Source organism: Amblyomma americanum, chromosome 9 (assembly GCF_052857255.1).
Source record: "Amblyomma americanum isolate KBUSLIRL-KWMA chromosome 9, ASM5285725v1, whole genome shotgun sequence".
In the NCBI taxonomy this organism is placed as follows: Eukaryota; Metazoa; Arthropoda; class Arachnida; order Ixodida; family Ixodidae; genus Amblyomma; species Amblyomma americanum.
This window is the reverse complement of record NC_135505.1, coordinates 35,609,857-35,630,896: the sequence shown is the minus strand read 5'-3', so window position 1 is coordinate 35,630,896 and position 21,040 is coordinate 35,609,857. Positions and strand designations below refer to the sequence as shown.

Sequence of the window (21,040 nt, the reverse complement as noted above, 5' to 3'; positions counted from 1 at the left end):
CTTTTTAAGAACGGGTTTAAGGATGCCCCAAAGCTTTTACTCCTAATCAAACGAAAATGAAGCGCTTTTTCTGTATACCAAACATTGTGGTCGCTCTAGTGCTCGTCTTTTTACGGGCTCATGCATGCCATTTATATCTTTGTCTTATCGGTGTGTAGGAACAAATGATGATGCTGCCCCCTGTATCTTTCTTTTATATCAGCCATATTTATTACCAGGGCTTACTTCGATGAACTATAGCAGCTCTATGGCTTGCCAGAGTGGCTTGGCTGCGATTCTCTTCAATTCACCTGGCCCTAACTTGCAGCTGGTGATAAATTATGGCCGCTGTCACGGAAAGCGTACGCCGATCCGAATATGAGGCTCCCTATGCCACAATTACTTGGCCCTGTCTCCGACCACCAGACCATTAGCTAGCAAGGAAGTACAGCGCTTGTCTAGTTGTGTGCTGCAAGTACATCAGACGATACTGCTAAGCGCAGTGTCTGCAGAGTGAGTGTCAGCAAAATGCTTCGAATTTCACGAGTTTTTTTGCTTGCCGGAAATCTTAGGAATTTGAAATACTCTGTTTTTTAGAGCTGATACTCATAATATACAAAAATTCTACGGTAGTTTAAGCTACACGAGTAATAAAATAACAAAGAGGACATGCAAACCCACATTTTGGACCCATCTATGGCTTGCTCATTATTAATGAGAGAAAAAACAGCACTTAGACTACATACAGTGAGGTGATCGGTTGAGACTAGAAACTGCAGCAGCATGATGACTGCAGCAGTGCAGGACAGGTTTGCTTTGACAACAGTAGGGGGGGGGGGGGGTGCTTAGTCCTTTAAGAGATGTATCTGGACTTGTGATGATGGTCATTATGAAGAAACTATTTTTCTCAGCTTTGTCATTCTTCGATAACCGCAATATGCGCATGTATTATCGTGAGCAGTATTTCAGGAAACAATGTTGAGCATTCATTTATTGTTTAATCCATAATCATGTGGGACAAGCCCAGTATTTTTTATCTGTTTTCACTGTTCATATGTAATATTCAAAACTCCTTTTGAAAATGTGCGGGAGAATAACACGAAAACTGCAATTTAGAGTAAATTGTTTGTTCCATTTCATATTGCTCATGTCTGTACTTGCATGCAGAGAAGGGTTTCGCATTTAGTTTTCTCCAATAGTGTTAAAAAGAACCCTCCCAGCCCGACAGAAGGCAATGTTCAGGCAAAAGGTGCATTTATACAGAAGAGCGTGAGTAGCCACACAAGTCAACAAAGCAGCGTAATTATTGTGATTAGAGGCGCAGTCAACGATTTCCTCACGCGACGCGGAGAATAAGAACTTGTTGCAGGGTGAGGGGCACTCACACCGCAACGAAGACGATGAGGGGGTCAACAGCAAATCGATGACATTATTTGACCAAGAAGTTCGGTACCCCCAAGTATGACATATGTGTGCAGATGGAATTCCATAACCGGGCCTGGGGTGCAGAGTTGTCTCGGTGGCCAGAAGCGACTGCGCACTAATTCGCAGAATATAATCTGGCCTCCTGATGTAGTAATTAGTTGCAGCCTTCTATGTGAATGCGCCAATTAACCCTGAAGTCTTAATCCCCAGCAGTGGCGGAGCAACTCACCAATGCGGTCGTCATAGCTGTGACTTACCGGAGGGAGCTAGGAATTTCTTGCTCCGGTCACACCGACCCTGGAAACTGATGACGACCTTGCAGTATTATTAACGTGATAGCAGTGAGGTATTCATGTCGCTGAAAGTCCAGCGTCGGCGTCATCGGCGCCGTTGACCGTGAGTGAAAAAAATCATGAAAAATCCCAAGAGAAACTACCTAGGAGGAAGGTGGGCAACGTCGGTCACGCGACCTAGCTGCTTCATCATCACCTGCCCACTGGATTATGAGCAAACTTTACACCGTTGCAGGTGGCAGTTAAATTGATGGTTGGTCGCTAGAGGTTTCTTGGGAAGAGCGCACTAGTTAGCACAGGCTTCACCAGCGGCAGTGCCTGTCATCATCGCAGGACAATGGCGCATCGCTTCGCCAGCAGTGAAATGAGGACTCCCTGGGATCTACGAATGTTGAGTAGAGGGCGACCAATTCTATATATATGGTCGTTAAATCATTAAGCTATCGCGTCATAACCATAAGACAGAACACAAATATCCCTGAAAATTTTTCAGCATTGTCCTTGTTTAACTCTTGGGTTCTAATCGGCTGGTAACCCCTTGAAGCATCCTCAATAAATCTTGCGTTGTAGTCGATCACTGGGCGATGCGTGTATCGTTTACATACTGGTGCTCACACAATATCACGTGTTTATTTATTTATTTATTTTTATTTATTTAGAACATACTGCCGGCCTACAGTAGACCCAAACAGGAGGGGCGAGTACATATTTATATGCAAAAAAGAACAGTTAAGCAAAATTGAAAAAATGTTAAATACAAGTTGTAACACAAAATACAGCAATAAATACAAGGCTCAGATGCAAAATACAAAAAGTGAACGAAAAAAACGGCTCTCAAATTAAATGCTGTGAAGAAAACATTGAGTCAAAAGAATCAGCTCTGGTTAAAAAATCTGGCGAACACCTGTTCCACTCCTCAATGGTGCGTGGAAAAAATGAGTATTTAAAGGCGTTAATCCTAGCACTGTAAGGGGTCAATGATTGTGTATGATGATTTCGTGTTTGGCGCGTAGTGTTAGGTTTAAGGAAGGGGTCTGCATTCATAGACAGTTTATGGTTTTTTAGTAAGAAAAGTAGTTTCAGTCTTTGAATTTTCCGGTGCAGCTGTAATGTTTCAATACCGTGAGTTTGCATGAGGGTCGTTGGTGAGTCAGTTACACGATACTTTGAAAAAATAAAATGGACGGCTTTGCGTTGAATCATTTCAAGGGCCTCGATGTTACGTTTAGTGTAGGGATCCCAGACGGTGCACGCATATTCTAGTGATGGCCTTATGTGATGACCCCCATAATGCGCAGGTCCACACGGGACGGAGAGGCAAAGAGACACCGTATGGCTCAGTTTAAACAAACAGGTATATTCAATAATTACACATGATTAAGATTATACATCAGAGGCTGGGGCGTCCGAGCTTACGTGCCGACGACTTCATGGGGGCGATGGAGTGGCTCCGGAGTTGGGCTCGAGCGGTTGCTGGCAGAAGCTGCACGCCGACGGGCTTCGGTGCTGAAGGCCCTCTTGGCGAACGATGTCGTCCTGAGCGTGTATGCAGTAGAATTTCAATAGTCGTCCGTTTCTTCGAGGATGGTTCACAAACCCTTCCTCTAGTGTCGTTCGGCTTGGAAGATGAACAGGAGGCGAGCTTGTAGATGATGACAGCAGAGCATAATTTTACAACATACATATACAGAGAGTTAAACTGGAAAAAGCAGAACTGAATTTACAAAAGAACAAACTTTGCACTACTTTACTCATCGACCGGGCAGGTTAGTGCCTAAGTAGCATCACATTACATGCTAAGCGTGGAGCCCCAGCTCAGACTGGACTGCATCCGTTTACATGTGCTTTTAAGCACTTGATTAACAAAGGACTAAGGGCGGTCATTTCCAGTGGCCTGCCCAAAGCATCAATTCTCCAATCCAAAATAACATGCGAGATGGGGACCACCCCTTGGGTTGGGCTTAGCCTCGAACCCAGAGTCTGTTAACAATACAAACTAAATAAACAACAAAAACGCCACCACTCTCTCTCAAGTGAGAGTATACACAGGCTCTCTCTTCGGAGCTAATTCGCTAGCGCCTGTCTTTCCACATTCTTGGCGAGTACTGCCTGTCCGCCATGACAGGTGTCCGTCACGGCCCTTCTGGGAAGCTGTGGGTGCCTTCCCGGCGATAGCCCACGACAAAGGGGGGGGGGGAGGGAAAGAATGTTGTCTTCGCGGTAGCGCATAGCGTCGGCTGTGGTACGGAGCGCTCTGGCCCGCTGACAGCTCCCTTGTCCTGGAATGTGCCCGGAAATTGGGGAGGATAAAGCCTGTTTCCCCGGGGCGGCGGCGGGTCCGGTTGTTCTGGTCGTCACTCAAAGAGCATGGCTGGGTAATTGATGATGCCGCTGTCACGGGTCTCCGTCTACGCCGCGCCGTCGAACGTGGATCCTCGTAGCACACACGGAATGTCACACTCGCTCACCCTCCAGAAGAATGTTCTCCGAACATTTGAGTCCACGCAGCTCCCCTTGTCTTTCTGAATCGCCTCGCACAGTGCGTCCGACAAAACACTTTTCGCTGCACTCAACACCACTGCACAACACCATATGCCTCCGCTGTCAATACTGGCGTCTCCAGGGGCAGCACTGATCTTCTTTTACAGATAAACATGAAACTCAGCACCCAAGCCTCTCCTTTCTAGTCCAAACTGGATGAAATAAATTTACCACAGTTACAAAGGAGCTCCCACTTCTAGCACGATCACGGCACAGACAAAAATATAGATAACGAAAGGAAGTAGGGCAGGTTCTGCATGCGCTCCGCATGCTCTCCTGTGAAGGTGTTACTTAATGACAGAAAGGTTTAACTATTAACTCCGATAACTTAACACATACGCATATAGCAATGTTATGAGCTGCGGCATTACACAATTCTAACCAGTTCACAACTCCGCTCTGTTTACGCCATTAGTCCGACTTAGCTTTCCGATTTCGCAGCGGATATCGGCCTTCATGAGTCATTCTAAGTAAGTCTGTGACCCTTTGTCTGCTTTGGGACTCGCGAGGGCTCGTGGCAGGAGCCTCTCCTGGCGTTATCTGCGCGGCAACCTCGCGCGCTTCTTCTTCTAGCAATGCATGAAGTAAATCCGGTGGCATTCCGGCCGTCACCTCGGGCGCCTGCCGAACAAATGCAGGAGAGGGCGTTTCTTGCGAACTATCTGCGCGCTCCGCTTCACTTCTGTCCCCATCAAAATCCGCGCTTTCCCTTTCCTCATTTCGTGAATACTGAACCGGTGCCGACTTGAGGCGATTTGCGTGTATCCTTATCAAACGCCGGTTCACGTCTCGGACTCTGAAGTTTACCGGAGAAAGCTTCTCGACAACCTCGCACGGTCCTCTCCACTTCGTCTGGAACTTACGAGCTAGCCCAATCTGCCTTTGGCAGTTTTCAATGTACACGCTGTCCCCCACATTAAACGGCGCGTCTCTAGCACTGCGATCGTGCACCTCCTTCCTGCGCTTCGCCGCTTTCTTTAAGGCCTCCTTTGCGATGTCCCTCGCCACTTGCAAGCGCGATTCTAGCTCCGCCTTATAGTCGTCCAGTGAAGCGTATGGGACACGACGGGGGCCCTCTGGCACTTCACTAGGCTGGTCCGGGTCTCGGCCGTAGAGAAGAAAGAATGGCGATTCGCCCGTGCTCTCGTGTGCTGCGGAATTGTAGGCAAACATTGCATACGGGAGCCACAAGTCCCAGTCCCGCTGGTCGCGCGAAACAAAATGCGACAGGAACCCGGCCACGGTTTGGTTCAGTCGCTCCACCGCGCCGTTGCAAGCCGGATGGTACGGTGTTGTCTGCTTCTTAGCGATCTTAAGCAGCTCGCAAACTCTCCTCATTAGCTGCGACACGAAGTTCGTTCCCCGATCTGTCAAGAGTTGCCTCGGGGGTCCATGTCGGAGCACGATCTGTTCGACAAATGCTCTTGCAACCGTGTCTGCCTTCTGATCTGGGAGTGCTACCGCTTCCGCGTATTTTGAAAGGTGATCGACAAATACTAAAATGTACTTGTTTCCGGAAGTGGTCGTGGGCAATGGGCCCATTATGTCCATACCTGTCCGCTCGAAGGGAGCCGAAACCTCAGGGAACGGCTGAATTGGAGCTGGTAGTAAAGCAGCTGAATGGGCTAGTTGGTTTTGCATCTTGGTGAAAAAACAGCGCACAAGCAGACACAGACAGAAAGAAGGGACAAGCGCTGAACTAGCAACTGAGGTTTTATTGAGAAGCATGGGGAAATATATACAGCACAGCATACAGCATTCAAAAACATATAAACAGCACATAAAAGGCGGATAAGAAGCCAGCATCCAAAATCATCGCTTAACATTGCATATCCAAGAATTCCATCTCTTTTGTTGAAAGAAGGATAGACGGGGTGCTGACACATGAGTCCTCCGCTTTTGCTATCGCCCTAGCCTCGATAATTTCCCTTGTTATTGTGCACTTGTTTCGTGCCAGGATTTTGCAGCCGTGAAGGTCGGGTATGCAGGCAGGTTTATGATTGCAACGGTGACAGTGCTTAGCCAGAAAACCTGATGAAGCAATGGATCTTACATTGTTGTTATGCTCCAGTAATCTTTCGTTAAGACACCGACCGGTCTGGCCGATGTATCTGCTTCCACACGGTAACTTAATTTCATAAACAACACCCTGATCACATGCAACAAAAGGATTCTGGTGGTTGATTTTGCATCCAGGACGAGGCTTTTTCATTGGATTTGTCGCTTTACACAGTTTTATTAGTTTTTCTGGGGCAGAAAACACAACCTTAACATCGGCCTTCTTCGCTATTTTCTTAAGGTTGTGTGAGATCTTATGCATATAAGGGATGACCACAACTTTTTGTTTATCATCTCTTTGTCCCTTTTGTTGATTGCATCCCGTCTGCCCTTCCGCTTTTTTCTCTTTTAGAACACCTTCCGCCACTGACACTAGCAATTCACTGGGGTAGCCAGCCGCACGTAGACGGGCAGTTTGTTTCAGTAGGCTTTCCTCAACTGTGTGAAAACACGACTTGTTTAATGCATTACGAAAGCAAAGCTTAGCTATACCCCTTTTCACCAATTTCGAGTGTGCCGAATCGTACGGAAGTATCGGCTTTTTTCCCCTAGGATCATAAATCCAACAGGCATGGTTGTTCGTAAACCGGAGGCTTAAGTCCAAGAAACGGATGCTTTCATCCAGAGGCAGTTCATTGGTCAAAGTTTGGGGTTTAAACACTCCTCGAATATTCTTAGAATGCTCCCGAATGTTTCGTCAAGAGGTCGGTCTGTCCTTTCTATTATAATCAGAAAGTCGTCAACATATCGTGCCACGTTTAAAACTTGGCAGCCGTCCAGACGTGTTAACAACACATTGTCACACTCAGCCAGAAATAAATCGCTCAACAAGGGCGCTATGCATGAGCCTATACACACACCTTGCTTTTGTAGATACGTGTTTTTTCCCCAGTCTACATATGTAGATGTCAGATAAAGATGCAATAGTTCCAAAAAGCCCCCTACATCTATACCCGCCTCATTCTGGAATGCAACAGCTCCTGCCTTATCAATGCACGTTTCTACACACGACATTAATCTATCATGCGGGAGTGAATAAAACAAATCCTTGATGTCAATAGAAAAGGCCGTCACTAATTTTCCTTCTACAGAATTGAGATAGTTAGCAACTTCATTGGAATTTCTGATTAGGAACGGGTCATCAAAGGTAAGCTTTTTCAGCTGGTCCTGCAAGAAAATTCCAATGCTCTTTTGCCACGTCCCACGCTCCGACACTATTACCCTGAAAGGGCACTCTGGCTTGTGCGTTTTGGCGGCAAACAACATTTGTAATGACAAATTCTCACTCTTGTCTATGTGGGTTACAAGTCCTGTTAGATTGAGCTTGTTGCACAGTTTCTTTGCCTTTGATTTCGCTCTTTTTAGTGAAACATTTTTGCTGTCAAACGCAGCATTCACAGCCTGTGATGCTTTACGGGAGAAGGTCCCCACAGAAAACACTGCAAACCCACCTTCTTTATCGGCAGGCAGAACACACAGTGCCTCTTTTTGAAGGAAGGATAGCGTCTTTCGAAATGGCACTCTGGAGTTTGATTGCTTGTGTTGGTCGAGCACATCTACGCCACTCCAAATACACCCATCGATGTTGCGGTCCGTTGCCCGTCGAGCAATCCGTCTCACTAAGGCCAACTGTTCGGAGGCGGTCAGTTTTGGTTCTATGGCGAATTTCGGCCCTCTTTCCAGCACTCGACGAACTCCTTCCGGAAGGCGGACGCCGTCCTCTGTGTGGACCTGGTTTCGTGTTGTGGTGTTCCTCGGAGCCAATGAGTCCCGAAGCCCGCGAAGGACTGGTTGCCACAAGAATTCAGTAGTACAGTCCAGGCATTTCTTCCACTGTGACCACAATATCTTCCTCGTAGACGGCGACCCCTGAGTGCTTAATTTTGCGTATAGGCAATCCTTGTACATACGTGCTTGTCGTTGCCATTCAGAACGAAGAAGCTTGCAGATTCTGGCAGCGTGCCCTCTGGAGGGATTTAGGCATCCGAAAAGTGCTCGTATGTCTGGTGGCAAAACCTTTTTTCTGATGCAGAAAGACAGAATTCTTGCTCTGCATGCTGCGTCGGCGGTGAGTGAAATAAGGAAGCTTGGGTCCAACTTGCTACACATAAAAGAGCCCGATGTACAAGAAATCATTGTCAGTAAAGCAGCTGAATGGGCTAGTTGGTTTTGCATCTTGGTGAAAAAACAGCGCACAAGCAGACACAGACAGAAAGAAGGGACAAGCGCTGAACTAGCAACTGAGGTTTTATTGAGAAGCATGGGGAAATATATACAGCACAGCATACAGCATTCAAAAACATATAAACAGCACATAAAAGGCGGATAAGAAGCCAGCATCCAAAATCATCGCTTAACATTGCATATCCAAGAATTCCATCTCTTTTGTTGAAAGAAGGATAGACGGGGTGCTGTCACATGAGTCCTCCGCTTTTGCTATCGCCCTAGCCTCGATAATTTCCCTTGTTATTGTGCACTTGTTTCGTGCCAGGATTTTGCAGCCGTGAAGGTCGGGTATGCAGGCAGGTTTATGATTGCAACGGTGACAGTGCTTAGCCAGAAAACCTGATGAAGCAATGGATCTTACATTGTTGTTATGCTCCAGTAATCTTTCGTTAAGACACCGACCGGTCTGGCCGATGTATCTGCTTCCACACGGTAACTTAATTTCATAAACAACACCCTGATCACATGCAACAAAAGGATTCTGGTGGTTGATTTTGCATCCAGGACGAGGCTTTTTCATTGGATTTGTCGCTTTACACAGTTTTATTAGTTTTTCTGGGGCAGAAAACACAACCTTAACATCGGCCTTCTTCGCTATTTTCTTAAGGTTGTGTGAGATCTTATGCATATAAGGGATGACCACAACTTTTTGTTTATCATCTCTTTGTCCCTTTTGTTGATTGCATCCCGTCTGCCCTTCCGCTTTTTTCTCTTTTAGAACACCTTCCGCCACTGACACTAGCAATTCACTGGGGTAGCCAGCCGCACGTAGACGGGCAGTTTGTTTCAGTAGGCTTTCCTCAACTGTGTGAAAACACGACTTGTTTAATGCATTACGAAAGCAAAGCTTAGCTATACCCCTTTTCACCAATTTCGAGTGTGCCGAATCGTACGGAAGTATCGGCTTTTTTCCCCTAGGATCATAAATCCAACAGGCATGGTTGTTCGTAAACCGGAGGCTTAAGTCCAAGAAACGGATGCTTTCATCCAGAGGCAGTTCATTGGTCAAAGTTAGGGGGTTTAAACACTCCTCGAATATTCTTAGAATGCTCCCGAATGTTTCGTCAAGAGGTCGGTCTGTCCTTTCTATTATAATCAGAAAGTCGTCAACATATCGTGCCACGTGTTGACGACTTTCTGATTATAATAGAAAGGACAGACCGACCTCTTGACGAAACATTCGGGAGCATTCTAAGAATATTCGAGGAGTGTTTAAACCCCCTAACTTTGACCAATGAACTGCCTCTGGATGAAAGCATCCGTTTCTTGGACTTAAGCCTCCGGTTTACGAACAACCATGCCTGTTGGATTTATGATCCTAGGGGAAAAAAGCCGATACTTCCGTACGATTCGGCACACTCGAAATTGGTGAAAAGGGGTATAGCTAAGCTTTGCTTTCGTAATGCATTAAACAAGTCGTGTTTTCACACAGTTGAGGAAAGCCTACTGAAACAAACTGCCCGTCTACGTGTGGCTGGCTACCCCAGTGAATTGCTAGTGTCAGTGGCGGAAGGTGTTCTAAAAGAGAAAAAAGCGGAAGGGCAGACGGGATGCAATCAACAAAAGGGACAAAGAGATGATAAACAAAAAGTTGTGGTCATCCCTTATATGCATAAGATCTCACACAACCTTAAGAAAATAGCGAAGAAGGCCGATGTTAAGGTTGTGTTTTCTGCCCCAGAAAAACTAATAAAACTGTGTAAAGCGACAAATCCAATAAAAAAGCCTCGTCCTGGATGCAAAATCAACCACCAGAATCCTTTTGTTGCATGTGATCAGGGTGTTGTTTATGAAATTAAGTTACCGTGTGGAAGCAGATACATCGGCCAGACCGGTCGGTGTCTTAACGAAAGATTACTGGAGCATAACAACAATGTAAGATCCATTGCTTCATCAGGTTTTCTGGCTAAGCACTGTCACCGTTGCAATCATAAACCTGCCTGCATACCCGACCTTCACGGCTGCAAAATCCTGGCACGAAACAAGTGCACAATAACAAGGGAAATTATCGAGGCTAGGGCGATAGCAAAAGCGGAGGACTCATGCGTCAGCACCCCGTCTATCCTTCTTTCAACAAAAGAGATGGAATTCTTGGATATGCAATGTTAAGCGATGATTTTGGATGCTGGCTTCTTATCCGCCTTTAATGTGCTGTTTATATGTTTTTGAATGCTGTATGCTGTGCTGTATATATTTCCCCATGCTTCTCAATAAAACCTCAGTTGCTAGTTCAGCGCTTGTCCCTTCTTTCTGTCTGTGTCTGCTTGTGCGCTGTTTTTTCACCAAGATGCAAAACCAACTAGCCCATTCAGCTGCTTTACTGACAATGATTTCTTGTACATCGGGCTCTTTTATGTGTAGCAAGTTGGACCCAAGCTTCCTTATTTCACTCACCGCCGACGCAGCATGCAGAGCAAGAATTCTGTCTTTCTGCATCAGAAAAAAGGTTTTGCCACCAGACATACGAGCACTTTTCGGATGCCTAAATCCCTCCAGAGGGCACGCTGCCAGAATCTGCAAGCTTCTTCGTTCTGAATGGCAACGACAAGCACGTATGTACAAGGATTGCCTATACGCAAAATTAAGCACTCAGGGGTCGCCGTCTACGAGGAAGATATTGTGGTCACAGTGGAAGAAATGCCTGGACTGTACTACTGAATTCTTGTGGCAACCAGTCCTTCGCGGGCTTCGGGACTCATTGGCTCCGAGGAACACCACAACACGAAACCAGGTCCACACAGAGGACGGCGTCCGCCTTCCGGAAGGAGTTCGTCGAGTGCTGGAAAGAGGGCCGAAATTCGCCATAGAACCAAAACTGACCGCCTCCGAACAGTTGGCCTTAGTGAGACGGATTGCTCGACGGGCAACGGACCGCAACATCGATGGGTGTATTTGGAGTGGCGTAGATGTGCTCGACCAACACAAGCAATCAAACTCCAGAGTGCCATTTCGAAAGACGCTATCCTTCCTTCAAAAAGAGGCACTGTGTGTTCTGCCTGCCGATAAAGAAGGTGGGTTTGCAGTGTTTTCTGTGGGGACCTTCTCCCGTAAAGCATCACAGGCTGTGAATGCTGCGTTTGACAGCAAAAATGTTTCACTAAAAAGAGCGAAATCAAAGGCAAAGAAACTGTGCAACAAGCTCAATCTAACAGGACTTGTAACCCACATAGACAAGAGTGAGAATTTGTCATTACAAATGTTGTTTGCCGCCAAAACGCACAAGCCAGAGTGCCCTTTCAGGGTAATAGTGTCGGAGCGTGGGACGTGGCAAAAGAGCATTGGAATTTTCTTGCAGGACCAGCTGAAAAAGCTTACCTTTGATGACCCGTTCCTAATCAGAAATTCCAATGAAGTTGCTAACTATCTCAATTCTGTAGAAGGAAAATTAGTGACGGCCTTTTCTATTGACATCAAGGATTTGTTTTATTCACTCCCGCATGATAGATTAATGTCGTGTGTAGAAACGTGCATTGATAAGGCAGGAGCTGTTGCATTCCAGAATGAGGCGGGTATAGATGTAGGGGGCTTTTTGGAACTATTGCATCTTTATCTGACATCTACATATGTAGACTGGGGAAAAAACACGTATCTACAAAAGCAAGGTGTGTGTATAGGCTCATGCATAGCGCCCTTGTTGAGCGATTTATTTCTGGCTGAGTGTGACAATGTGTTGTTAACACGTCTGGACGGCTGCCAAGTTTTAAACGTGGCACGATATGTTGACGACTTTCTGATTATAATAGAAAGGACAGACCGACCTCTTGACGAAACATTCGGGAGCATTCTAAGAATATTCGAGGAGTGTTTAAACCCCAAACTTTGACCAATGAACTGCCTCTGGATGAAAGCATCCGTTTCTTGGACTTAAGCCTCCGGTTTACGAACAACCATGCCTGTTGGATTTATGATCCTAGGGGAAAAAAGCCGATACTTCCGTACGATTCGGCACACTCGAAATTGGTGAAAAGGGGTATAGCTAAGCTTTGCTTTCGTAATGCATTAAACAAGTCGTGTTTTCACACAGTTGAGGAAAGCCTACTGAAACAAACTGCCCGTCTACGTGCGGCTGGCTACCCCAGTGAATTGCTAGTGTCAGTGGCGGAAGGTGTTCTAAAAGAGAAAAAAGCGGAAGGGCAGACGGGATGCAATCAACAAAAGGGACAAAGAGATGATAAACAAAAAGTTGTGGTCATCCCTTATATGCATAAGATCTCACACAACCTTAAGAAAATAGCGAAGAAGGCCGATGTTAAGGTTGTGTTTTCTGCCCCAGAAAAACTAATAAAACTGTGTAAAGCGACAAATCCAATGAAAAAGCCTCGTCCTGGATGCAAAATCAACCACCAGAATCCTTTTGTTGCATGTGATCAGGGTGTTGTTTATGAAATTAAGTTACCGTGTGGAAGCAGATACATCGGCCAGACCGGTCGGTGTCTTAACGAAAGATTACTGGGGCATAACAACAATGTAAGATCCATTGCTTCATCAGGTTTTCTGGCTAAGCACTGTCACCGTTGCAATCATAAACCTGCCTGCATACCCGACCTTCACGGCTGCAAAATCCTGGCACGAAACAAGTGCACAATAACAAGGGAAATTATCGAGGCTAGGGCGATAGCAAAAGCGGAGGACTCATGTGTCAGCACCCCGTCTATCCTTCTTTCAACAAAAGAGATGGAATTCTTGGATATGCAATGTTAAGCGATGATTTTGGATGCTGGCTTCTTATCCGCCTTTTATGTGCTGTTTATATGTTTTTGAATGCTGTATGCTGTGCTGTATATATTTCCCCATGCTTCTCAATAAAACCTCAGTTGCTAGTTCAGCGCTTGTCCCTTCTTTCTGTCTGTGTCTGCTTGTGCGCTGTTTTTTCACCAAGACACCTTGGAGCTGGTCTTCGTCCCTTGGGTGTTTTTCTTTCGAGACAGGAATGACACTTCGCACAGTAGTCTCTAACATCCTGTCGCATGCCACTCCAAAAGTACAAACGCTCCACACGCCTGCGTGTCTTCGCTACGCCAAAATGACCGGCGCATGGCGCATCGTGAAACGCGCGAAGAACCCTTTCTGTCCACGACCGAGGTATGACGACTCTCTCCCAAGCGGTTTTCTCTGGTCTCCCTTTCCTGGTTGGCCTCGTGCGCCGACACAGGGTGCCGTCTTTGTCAATGAAATAACCTAGCTGTTCGGGGTGAGACGGTGCGCCCTCTAAGCTTTCGATTATTCGCTTCAGGTCAGGATCTTTGCCCTGCTCTGTGCGTAATTCGGCGGGGTCGACTACGGGGACAAACTCATCTATAGCTGCCACGGCAGCTGTGCGGCTGAGTGCATCAGCATTCAGATGTGTCTTTCCTGACTTGTGCTCAACTTCAAAGCAGTATTCCTGCAGGTGTAGATTCCATCTAGCGAGTCGCGAGCTAGGGTCCCTGACACTCATCACCCATTTCAGAGGATGGCAGTCTGTGACTAGCTTGAATTTGCGGCCGTAAAGGTAGCATCTGAAGTGCTTTACTGCCCAGACAACGGCGAGGCACTCCCTTTCTGTAGCTCCGTACTTTTGCTCTGTGGGGCTCAGCTGTCGGCTAGCAAAAGCAACGGGATGTTCTTTGCCCTCGATAACCTGAGATAGCACGGCACCCACTGCGAACTTTGACGCATCTGTGGCCATAACGAAGGGCAAATTAAAATCCGGGTGGCGCAACAGCGGTGCACTCATTAGCTTCCTTTTCAGGGCCCCAAAAGCATTCTCCGCGTTTTCGTCCCAGCGAAAGGCGACATTTTTGGCTGTTAAGGCGCTGAGCGGCTTAGCGAGCTTGGCGAACTCCTCTATGTGCCTTCGGTAGTAACCGATCAGGCCGAGAAACTGCCGGACCTGGCGGACGCTAGTCGGGGATGGAAAATCCGAGACACACCTTAGTTTCTCAGGGTCCGGTCGCACGCCGTCAGCTGAAACAACGTGCCCGAGGTATTTCACCTCGTTTTTGAGGAATTGGCACTTAGAGGGCTTCAGCTTGAGACCCGCTCCTCTTAGTCGCACCAAAACCTGCTCAATATCGCGCAAATGGTTCTCAAAACTGTCACTGTATATGATAATGTCATCCATATACACGAAGCACAGCCTCCCCAGAAGATCTGCCAGGATAACATCAGCGGTTCTCTGCCAGACGGCAGGGCTGTTGGCCAGACCCATCGGCATTCTTTTCCATTCATAGTGCCCTGAGGGCGTGTTGAATGCCGTTTTCTCGACATCTGCCGGATCCATTGCTATCTGCCAGAATCCCGCCGCCATGTCCACTACCGTGAAGTACCTGGCAGAGCCCAGCTGAGAAAGCGTCTCCTGTATATTGGGGATGGGGTATGGATCGATGCGAGTTACGGCATTTAGTTTGCGGTAGTCCACTACCAATCGATACGAGCCATCTGGCTTTTCCACCAATAGTGCTGGTGCTCCCCAGGGTGACTTTGAGTGTTCGACAATGCCGCGATCAATCAGGTCCTGCACCTGCCGCTCCATCTCCTCACGTTGGGAGTAAGGAATCTTGTACGCACGCTGGTAAACGGGCGATGAAGTGCCGGTTTCTATCCTGTGCTTTATAACGCCACAGCAGCCCAAATCCAGGTTGGACGCGGCGAATACCTCCGAGTAGTCGTTCAGCAAACCAGCCAGAGCCTCCCTCTCCCTGGATTTTACGTGAGAAAGATCGAACGACACCTTTGGAGCAGCCGAAGGACTAGCATGCTCTACAGTTGCGAGTACCGTATCGGTGGGCTCACGTTGCTCTATCGCAGAGGTGAAGAAAGCCAATGTTTTGTTCTTGGGAAGGCTCAGTGGCTGCTGGCTACAGTTAACCACCCGTAGGGGCACTCTGTGGGCGTCATTAACTGTCACGAGGCACGCGGCTGCCTTCAGGCCATTGCTGAGAGAGTCGACCGGCTCAAGCACTCCCACGGCGCCGCTCTCTACATCTGAAGGCACAAACGCGTACAAAATGTGCTCCGACCAAGGAAGGACGACCGCCTCCTCGACCAGCCGGACGGCAACCCGCGAATATACCTTCTCCAATGATCCCACTGTTTGACGGGTGTCAATATCGGTAATGCGAATCTCAGCCCCTCTCCTGTTCAAAAACGGAACTTTTGAGCCGCCCGCATTAACCTCTTCCTCAGAGAATGAGACTACTACCTTCCCTTTTCTCAAAAAATCCTGCCCTAATATACCTGACACTCCGTTTGGCAGAGACACCGTGTCCGGGCATACGTAGCAGGGGTGCTCCAATGAAATTCCGCCGAGAGAGAAGTGTAACCGGTAGAGTCCACTTATGCCAAGAGGATCCCCCGTTATGCCTACAAATTTGGTTGCCATACCACCAGACGCTTCCAACACCTCGCGGTCCCCCTTCCTTCGAAGCGTGTTAAAACTGCTCTCCTTAAGCAATGTCACCTTTGACCCCGTATCTATCAACAATTCCATGCAACAACCATTTAACTTGCAACGCACAACAGGGCATGCCTCGTCGGCCACACAAACTACCACCACCTCATCATCTACTGCTCCCTCCCCACGCTCCTCAGGCTGGGGAGGACTAACTAGTTTTTTGACTCGGTATCTGGAGCCCCGCTGTAGGCTTGCTTAGGGCGTGTCTCGCCTGCTTCTCTTTGTGGCTCCCCACGGCGCACGTTTTGGCAGAACCTGGCGATGTGTCCGCGACCCTGCCAAGCGAAGCATACGATTTCTTCAAAATCTCGCATACCGCGCCTGTAGCTTTGTGGCGGTCTCCGGTTTCCAGCGAATGGGCGCTGTTGAGCGCGCGCTTCAACCTGGCATTCTACCTGCTGAGATAGCAGCTGTTCTAAGCGATCTAACCGCTCTGTCAAGAGAGCAACCTCAGGGTTGAGCACCGCTCTCTCTATGACGCGTACTCTCGCTGCGGCTGTCGTTAACGCCTCATTTTGTTCCTCATCCAATGCGGCCTCCACGGCTTGGTCGAAATTGCTCGGCTTGCGCGAGAGCACGAACCGGCGCACGGGGTCTTGCAGACCAGCCACGAACAAAGCGGTCATTTCCTCTTTAAGTATATCCTCCGCGTATTTCTTCTTAAGCTGGTCTCCTTCCTCCTCCCTGCTTAACGTATCGCGCGCTAAGCGCTGAAGCCGCGACGCAAACGTTCGCACGTCCTCCCCTACCATCTGTCCGGCGTCACGGAACCTCTGTACTCGCACGTGACGTGGTTCAGTGTCAAAATGCTAAAACGCGAGCTTCTTAAATTCCGCAAATGATTTTGTGGATTTTACTTTTTCGTCTCGCCATGCAAAATCATGAGCAGCTCCTGCCATCTTACACCTCGCCATTCCCAGCATTTGAGCATCGGACCATCCCCCCATTTTCCCAATCTCTTCTAGCATGGAAAAGAAATCGCAGATTGGAACCCCTGTCTTATCTCCCGTAAACGTCGGAATGACGCTTCCTAATGCCAGCATGCTTGCTCCGAGCGACGGCTGTGGAGTGGGAGCTCCCTCAGATACAGTCATTTTTTTTTAAGCCCTCCAGTGCCTCAAGCCTCTCAAATGGGGGTAAAAGTCCCACAATCAGTCCCGTGATTCCCTTTTGATTACAATTTTGAAGTCATGAATGTCACAGCATTCAGAGGACATTTGCTTTTGAGACCCCACTTCAGACACCAGTGTGATGACCCCCATAATGCGCAGGTCCACACGGGACGGAGAGGCAAAGAGACACCGTATGGCTCAGTTTAAACAAACAGGTATATTCAATAATTACACATGATTAAGATTATACATCAGAGGCTGGGGCGTCCGAGCTTACGTGCCGACGACTTCATGGGGGCGATGGAGTGGCTCCGGAGTTGGGCTCGAGCGGTTGCTGGCAGAAGCTGCACGCCGACGGGCTTCGGCGCTGAAGGCCCTCTTGGCGAACGATGTCGTCCTGAGCGTGTATGCAGTAGAATTTCAATAGTCGTCCGTTTCTTCGAGGATGGTTCACAAACCCTTCCTCTAGTGTCGTTCGGCTTGGAAGATGAACAGGAGGCGAGCTTGTAGATGATGACAGCAGAGCATAATTTTACAACATACATATACAGAGAGTTAAACTGGAAAAAGCAGAACTGAATTTACAAAAGAACAAACTTTGCACTACTTTACTCATCGACCGGGCAGGTTAGTGCCTAAGTAGCATCACATTACATGCTAAGCGTGGAGCCCCAGCTCAGACTGGACTGCATCCGTTTACATGTGCTTTTAAGCACTTGATTAACAAAGGACTGAGGGCGGTCATTTCCAGTGGCCCGCCCAAAGCATCAATTCTCCAATCCAAAATAACATGCGAGATGGGGACCACCCCTTGGGTTGGGCTTAGCCTCGAACCCAGAGTCTGTTAACAATACAAACTAAATAAACAACAAAAACGCCACCACTCTCTCTCAAGTGAGAGTATACACAGGCTCTCTCTTCGGAGCTAATTCACTAGCGCCTGTCTTTCCACATTCTTGGCGAGTACTGCCTGTCCGCCATGACAGGTGTCCGTCACGGCCCTTCTGGGAAGCTGTGGGTGCCTTCCCGGCGATAGCCCACGACAAAGGGGGGGGAGGGAAAGAATGTTGTCTTCGCGGTAGCGCATAGCGTCGGCTGTGGTACGGCGCGCTCTGGCCCGCTGACAGCTCCCTTGTCCTGGAATGTGCCCGGAAATTGGGGAGGATAAAGCCTGTTTCCCCGGGGCGGCGGCGGGTCCGGTTGTTCTGGTCGTCACTCAAAGAGCATGGCTGGGTAATTGATGATGCCGCTGTCACGGGTCTCCGTCTACGCCGCGCCGTCGAACGTGGATCCTCGTAGCACACACGGAATGTCACACTTATTATTGAAAAGTAGGTTAATTTTTTAAGTTCAGGTGGGGTAAGTTTTAGTTTATGTCTAAGAAAGCAGTGTTTACGAAAGGCTGAGGAGCATACGTTTGATACATGTTTATTCCAGCTAAGGTTTTTTGTTATTGTAACTCCTAGATACTTGTACTCGCTGACTTCGGTCAGAAGGTGAGATGTAATATTGTAAGGAAATGAGATGGAAGCCTTTTTGTTAGTTATCGTCATGTATACTGTTTTCTCTAAATTTAGCTTCATGTCCCATTTATTACACCATGTATGTATGTTCTGAAGATTGGAGTTTAGTAAAACTTGATCATCTTGGCAAGTAATTCGGTGAAATAAAACGCAGTCATCTGCAAATAATGTCATTTGAACAGGGGTAGTTATAACGTTAGTAATGTCATTGATATATATCAAAAAGAGGAGAGGTCCGAGGACGCTTCCCTGTGGGACGCCTGAAGTGACCGGCAGGTGGTTTGAATAGCAATCATCAATACAAACAAATTGTGTGCGGTGAGAAAGGTATGAGGAAATCCAACGAATTATGAAATTAGGAAGACCAATAAGTTCAAGTTTGTAAATTAGGTTGGCATGAGAAATAACATCAACGGCTTTGCTGAAGTCTAAAAAAATAACATCCATTTGACCAGCGCTATTTAGTACACTTGCAAAAGTATGAATGACAGAAGTTAGCTGAGTGACAGTGGAAAAGCCTTTTCGAAACCCGTGCTGATGGGGGGTAAGTACCTTGTGATCATTTAGAAATGTAGTTATGTAGTTAGCTATGATATGCTCAGCAAGTTTGCAACATGTGGAAGTTATTGATATGGGACGATAATTAGCAATCAAGGCAGGATCACACTTTTTCAGCACGGGCACAACCCGCGCTTTCCTCCAGTCGGAAGGAATGTTTCCTGTTTCAAATGATTTGCGGAAAATAACAACCAGGAACTCTGTGATGGCTTCTGCATAACGGCGCAAAAAAATATTTGGTATCCCGTCAGGTCCAGCGGACGCTTTAGTTTTGAGGTTGAGTAGCATGGAGAATACGCCAGATGAAGAAACAATGTCGGGGATCCTGTTGTGAGACATGGTACTGGGTTGAGCAAATAAACCATGATGGGAAAACACACTCTGAAAATACTTATTGAATGCCTCAGAGATTTGCGATTTATCAGCAAGCTGGACACCTTGACATGAAATGCGCGTAATTGTTTTTTTCTTTTTCGATATGCAAAAAAGAACAGTTAAGCAAAATTGAAAAAATGTTAAATACAAGTTGTAACACAAAATACAGCAATAAATACAAGGCTCAGATGCAAAATACAAAAAGTGAACGAAAAAAACGGCTCTCAAATTAAATGCTGTGAAGAAAACATTGAGTCAAAAGAATCAGCTCTGGTTAAAAGATCTGGCGAACACCTGTTCCACTCCTCAATGGTGCGTGGAAAAAATGAGTATTTAAAGGCGTTAATCCTAGCACTGTAAGGGGTTAATGATTGTGTATGATGATTTCGTGTTTGGCGCGTAGTGTTAGGTTTAAGGAAGGGGTCTGCATTCATAGACAGTTTATGGTTTTTTAGTAAGAAAAGTAGTTTCAGTCTTTGAATTTTCCGGTGCAGCTGTAATGTTTCAATACCGTGAGTTTGCATGAGGGTCGTTGGTGAGTCAGTTACATGATACTTTGAAAAAATAAAATGGACGGCTTTGCGTTGAATCATTTCAAGGGCCTCGATGTTACGTTTAGTGTAGGGATCCCAGACGGTGCACGCATATTCTAGTGATGGCCTTATTATTTAAAAGTAGGTTAATTTTTTAAGTTCAGGTGGGGTAAGTTTTAGTTTATGTCTAAGAAAGCAGAGTTTACGAAAGGCTGAGGAGCATACGTTTGATACATGTTTATTCCAGCTAAGGTTTTTTGTTATTGTAACTCCTAGATACTTGTACTCGCTGACTTCGGTCAGAAGGTGAGATGTAATATTGTAAGGAAATGAGATGGAAGCGTTTTTGTTAGTTATCGTCATGTATACTGTTTTCTCTAAATTTAGCTTCATGTCCCATTTATTACACCATGTATGTATGTTCTGAAGATGGGAGTTTAGTAAAACTTGATCATCTTGGCAAGTAATTTGGTGAAATAAAACGCAGTCATCTGCAAATAATGTCATTTGAACAGGGGTAGTTATAACGTTAGTAATGTCATTGATATATATCAAAAAGAGGAGAGGTCCGAGGACGCTTCCCTGTGGGACGCCTGAAGTGACCGGCAGGTGGTTTGAATAGCAATCATCAATACAAACAAATTGTGTGCGGTGAGAAAGGTATGAGGAAATCCAACGAATTATGAAATTAGGAAGACCAATAAGTTCAAGTTTGTAAATTAGTTTGGCATGAGAAATAACATCAACGGCTTTGCTGAAGTCTAAAAAAATAACATCCATTTGACCAGCGCTATTTAGTACACTTGCAAAAGTATGAATGACAGAAGCTAGCTGAGTGACAGTGGAAAAGCCTTTTCGAAACCCGTGCTGATGGGGGGTAAGTACCTTGTGATCATTTAGAAATGTAGTTATGTAGTTAGCTATGATATGCTCAGCAAGTTTGCAACATGTGGAAGTTATTGATATGGGACGATAATTAGCA

The 21,040-nt window shown here is 46.7% G+C and overlaps 1 protein-coding gene across 1 annotated transcript in view; it reads left to right on the top strand.

Moving 5' to 3' along the window:
• The first annotated feature begins 398 nt into the window (after positions 1-398).
• The window catches only part of LOC144103290 (uncharacterized), a 175,775-nt gene continuing 155,133 nt past the window's right edge, over positions 399-21,040 (top strand). Inside the window, exon 1 of the mRNA XM_077636051.1 lies at positions 399-492. The gene's annotated coding sequence lies outside the window, so the exon portion shown is untranslated. The remainder of the gene's footprint in view (positions 493-21,040) is intronic.